The following is a 5,687-nucleotide window of genomic DNA, read 5'->3' as shown; positions in this document are numbered from 1 at the left end:
GCCAACGAGCTGGGCTTTACGGTAGTATGAGGAAAGCCTGTATCTGTCGGACAATTTCTGTCACGTTACGCAGATCTGTGAGTTATGAAAACGGTGTTTTGCAAATGTTGAACTTACAATATGGCTACTAATACTGGAAAAGCTAAATCAAAGTCCAAGTATACAGATTTTGGACGATATTCTTGCAGAAAAAGGTAATAGACAACAGCTAAAGGAGAGGATGATGACGTTACATTAGACTGGTAATAAAAGGTAATAGACAACAGCTAAAGGAGAGGATGATGACGTTACATTAGACTGGTAATAAAAGGTAATAGACAACAGCTAAAGGAGAGGATGATGGCATTACATTAGACTGGTAATAAAAGGTAATAGACGTCATCATCCTCTCCTTTAGCTGTTGTTACATTAGACTGGTAATAAAAGGTAATAGACAACAGCTAAAGGAGAGGATGATGACGTTACATTAGACTGGTAATAAAAGGTAAGACGTCATCATCCTCTCCTTTAGCTGTTGTTACATTAGACTGGTAATAAAAGGTAATAGACAACAGCTAAAGGAGAGGATGATGACGTCTTACCTTTTATTACCAGTCTAATGTAACGTCATCATCCTCTCCTTTAGCTGTTGTCTATTACCTTTTATTACCAGTCTAATGTAACGTCATCATCCTCTCTTTTAGCTGTTGTCTATATTATCTTTTATTACCAGTCTAATGTAACGTCATCATCCTCTCCTTTAGCTGTTGTCTATTACCTTTTATTACCAGTCTAATGTAACGTCATCATCCTCTCCTTTAGCTGTTGTCTATTACCTTTTATTACCAGTCTAATGTAACGTCATCATCCTCTCCTTTAGCTGTTGTCTATTACCTTTTATTACCAGTCTAATGTAACGTCATCATCCTCTCTTTTAGCTGTTGTCTATATTATCTTTTATTACCAGTCTAATGTAACGTCATCATCCTCTCCTTTAGCTGTTGTCTATATTACCTTTTATTACCAGTCTAATGTAACGTCATCATCCTCTCCTTTAGCTGTTGTCTATTACCTTTTATTACCAGTCTAATGTAACGTCATCATCCTCTCCTTTAACTGTTGTCTATATTATCTTTTATTACCAGTCTAATGTAACAACAGCTAAAGGAGAGGATGATGACGTTACATTAGACTGGTAAGTGAAATACAAGTCTTTCTATTTATATTATTTTATATTGTAAATCCTAAAGCCACAACATGTGGGGCGGCAGGGTAGCCTAGTGGTTAGGGCGTTGGACTAGTAACCAAAGGTTACAAATCTGTCGTTCTGCCCCTGAACAGGCAGTTAACCCACTGTTCCTAGGCCGTCATTGAAAATAAGAATTTGTTCTTAACTGACTTGCCTAGTTAAATAAAGGTAAAATAATTTTTTTTTAAATGTCAAAGTCAACATACAATACACGTTGGGCACCCGACTGGCGCAGTGGTCTAACACACTGCAGTACCTGGTTCGATTCCAGGCTGCATCACATCCGGCCGTGATTGGGAGTCCCATAAAGCGGCGAACAATTGTCCCAGCGTCGTCCGGGTTTGGCCGGGGTAGGCGTCATTGTAAATAATTATTTGTACTGACTTGCCTAATTTAAATAAAGGTTCATTTTAAAAGTAAATAAATTGGTACACAACCTTCACTACAGTGTTCTCCACTCAATATAATATATGTTTATAGATGTGTTGTTGTATATTTGATGTATTGCTAAAATAAAGGTTCAATATAATAAGTAATAAACTTGAGTTCTTACAGATTTTGCTTTAGTGATAAAGACTGACTACAAAGAGACCACATTCAAGTCCTCCATCCCCCACTTAGAGTGACTGCTGCTCTCTCTGGCTCCACAACAAACCCCCGCCCGGCCATCAAGAGGTGTGAATACCCAGCCAGCCTACAAGTAGAGGATGGTAAGTGCTTTACAGCAGAAAAAGACTTGGGACCAGCAGCACAATCTTGTGTTTAGGGCATGTTGTAAGTACAGTCATTGTAAATAATGTGTACATTTTGTTATTTTAATTACATTTTTTAAAACTTTATTTGTGTACATTATGAAACTAGATCAGTGTTGGCTGCTAACTTGGTCATTATCTTAAATATTTCCCCTATGTGTTTGGAGAGGGGCTGGCTGGGGGTGAGGAAAGACTGTCTGTAATGGTACTCTTATCTTTATATTGTGGAATAGGGTGCCATTTTGGATTCAACCCAAGTTCATTCTGGTAATATTTATGAGGTGTTCCCCATCTCTCCTTGCAGCCATTCGATGAGACGGGCCGTAGAACCAGCGCTATGAAGAGCACCAATCGGGATGCGTCGGTTCTCCACTCTGGAAAATGGGACAGGGTACGCTCCTGCTGAGGACGTCCTGGATGAAAGAGGGCATGGAGAACAGCCCCGAGATACTACATTTTACCTCTCATTCTGGAAGGAGGGAGAAAAGGAGGTAGGTAGGGAGGGAGGTAGAGAACACCTCTGTGTTTGGAGACATTGGATCAGCATTCTTGTCTGGTCTCCTGTTAGCACATTTTATGTAGGGAAGCAAATGATCCAAAATGTTTTGACATTCCTGGGAGTGTGTAAACTTGTATTTTTTATGGGCATAGCATTTTTTTACGTTTTCTATAGTTTTATATTCTTGAAAATTTATCAATTTACCAATTCGACCACTTGGAGGCCACTTGGGTACATTTGGGCAAATCGTGAAGGACACCTGGGTGACTTCATAGTACATTTCATGCAACTTGCTTATTAGAGTTCCAGTTATCAGTCTGAAACTTTGCACATACACTGCTGCCCTCTTGTGGACACATCTTAATTACAACCAGAGTCGTGACTAGATTTGAGACCTTTCTGTTGCATTTCAAAGATGGTGGTACAAAACAATACAAACAGTTGTTTTTTTCTTTTCTGCTACCAGATCTATTATACTCTCCTACATTCAATTCACATTTCCACAAACTTCAAAGTGTTTCCTTTCAAATGGTATCAAGAATATGCATATCCTTGCTTCAGGTCCTGAGCTACAGGCAGATTTTGGTTTGTCATTTTAGGTGAAAATTGGAAAAACGGCTATCCCCTTAATGGACTAAATTAGCTTTTTCTTTCAAAAACAATCATTTCAAAGTGACCCCAAACTTATGTAATGTCTGTATGTATGTCACAAGAGTAAGTACACCCCTCACATTTCTGTAAATATTTGAGTATATCTTTTCATGTGACAACACTGAAGAAATGACACTTTGCTACAATGTAAAGTAGTGAGTGTACAGCTTGTATAACAGTGTAAATTTGCTGTCCCCTCAAAATAACTCAACACACAGCCATTAATGTCTAAACCGCTGGCAACAAAAGTGAGTACACCCCTAAGTGAAATATCCAAAATAACCAGTGATCCGGGTCAACAGCATCAATGTAACCGTATAACTTTGATCCGTCCCCTCGCCCCTACCCAGGCGTGAACCAGGGACCCTCTGCACACATCAACAACAGTCACCCACGAAGCATCGTTACCCATCGCTCCACAAAAGCCGCGGCCCTTGCAGAGCAAGGGGAACCACTACTTCAAGGTCTCAGAGCAAGTGACGTCACCGATTGAAACGCGAACACCGGTAACTAGCTAGCCGTTTCACATCCGTTACACTCGGGGGGCTGAAAGGACAAGGACCGTAATACCTGTGCATTCCATGGCGTTGAAGGAGAGACGGTTCTGGTCAAACACAGAGCCAGGAGACAGCAGTCACACACAGCATCAAGTAATGTTACAGAATAAGCAGCCCATTCATTCCAGTAGGCCCCATGAAGTCAGAACAATACAAAAAGCACAACCATTTCATTTCCAAAATTGAATTTTACCACCATGATATGACATTTCTTGTAGTGACTGAGTAAGCCTAAATGTAAAAGTAAGCCTCAAAAGTGCCACCTTTATTATGAGGAGGAAACATTTAGGCAGCCAGGACCATAGGCCAGGACCGCTCTGGCCTAAGCTCTCACTTCAGTCCAGTGCCATGGATGGACATCTTTGAAGTTTGTCCTCTAGTAATTTAGGAGGGCAACTTTATGAAGGCCTCCTCACAATGGCCTTATCCTACAACGCTCAACAGAAGAAAAAAATACATAGGCTATTATTATTGTTCACATTTCTTGCGTTGATGTATTGAAGTCATGCAGTTTGATGTACCACACGGGACAGCTTGGAAAAAGCAACGGTCGGTGGAACTCTGGCGCCATCAAGTGGACAAATTGCTTCAGTTCCGTTGTGGCAGAAACGCTACCAGAGATATTTGATACAAGATCTAATTGTATGTCTATATTATCTCCAAATTGTTTCTCTCCACCCCCACCCGTGATATGTTATTATTCCAATTAAGCTGTTAATATGGTTTTAATTTAACAACGCATTCTCTCATTTCTGATTGGAGGGCGGATGACCACATGACTTTAGAACCTTCAACTGTGTTACTTTGTAACAGTCAAACCTGGTGATCAACTCGCAATCCATGCGGCCATTTATTTAAAGCATCATCTTTTTTTATGGGGGAAAATAGTATACAGAGCTCATTTTGGTGTAAAAATCGTCGAATTTGACGTGTCGGAGAACGGCCACTTTCTCCCGAAACCATTGTGGGTATCGCTTCTCGGCCTTTTGGCTAAGATCAAGTGTAGTATCTGTTCTTATCAGTTTAATATCTGATACGTCCCCTATCTGGGGACCATATATTAAATTGATTTTTGGAATAGGGAGATGGAATAGGGGCTTGCTCCGTCCACTCCACGCATCGACCTGGTATTGCAGTACTTCCAGGAACGGTGCACCCCCTGTCGTTGTAAATATAAATCAAGCATGGTTTCGTTTTAGTCTATATTGTAGTGTCACATTGTCACACACACAGTTCATCTTAGTGCCAGTGGTGGCTAGAAAGTGTTGGTCAAGTCGGTTACCGTTATATTGAGCTGATGTGAATGGTGCGTTAATCTTTAAAAAAAAGTTTTCGTCACGTAGATGGGACACAGGGTGTAAACGGTACAGTGAAATGCTTACTTGCAAGCTCTCCTCAACAGCGCAATACACACGATCAAACATATACACTAGCTAAGTACTAAAGTAGTCAAAAACACTTATGATTTGGATATATATATACACAAGAAGACTATACAGTATAAACTATAAAATGTGCTAAAGTCATGTTCTGGTAACATGGACTGCCTCACATACCGGTAACGTTATCTGATGTATTTGTCTGAAGCCAATATTTGATAGGCCTGCTATTTTCACAAGACTCAAATATATGTCGTTAAATGTATACAAGGTTTGGGCCTGTGTTAAAGTAACTATGTATGTTTATCCCATTATTTCTATGATCTCACACTGCACTTTTTCAAGTGACAAAAACTTGATATAGCGTAGCAAGAGTTATTCCTTCGCTTACGGCATTATTACAGATCATATATGCACCATACAGTCACTGCCTTTACGGCCATATCAGTCTCAATACGCCTGGTCTCGGAAGCTAAGCAGGGTCGGGCCTGTTTAGTACTTACCAGGTGCAGTAAGTTTTTTTGTCCAGCAGGGTGTACTCTTGTACTATTTAATCAGGGAGCAACCGTCTTTATGTATTACAGTTTCTCATAATCGCCTACAATCATTTTTTGGAACAAT

At 40.1% G+C, this 5,687-nt stretch overlaps 1 non-coding gene across 1 annotated transcript; it reads left to right on the top strand.

Moving 5' to 3' along the window:
- The first annotated feature begins 4,657 nt into the window (after nt 1–4,657).
- Nucleotides 4,658–4,848, top strand: LOC118948160. The gene has a single exon (XR_005042072.1). It is a non-coding gene; the product is annotated as a U2 spliceosomal RNA (small nuclear RNA).
- The last annotated feature ends 839 nt before the right edge of the window (nt 4,849–5,687 follow it).

The sequence above is a fragment of the Oncorhynchus mykiss genome, unplaced genomic scaffold, assembly GCF_013265735.2.
Source record: "Oncorhynchus mykiss isolate Arlee unplaced genomic scaffold, USDA_OmykA_1.1 un_scaffold_222, whole genome shotgun sequence".
Lineage (NCBI taxonomy): Eukaryota > Metazoa > Chordata > Actinopteri > Salmoniformes > Salmonidae > Oncorhynchus > Oncorhynchus mykiss.
The sequence above is the reverse complement of the archived record's forward strand: the minus strand, read 5'-3'. Positions and strand labels throughout refer to the sequence as shown.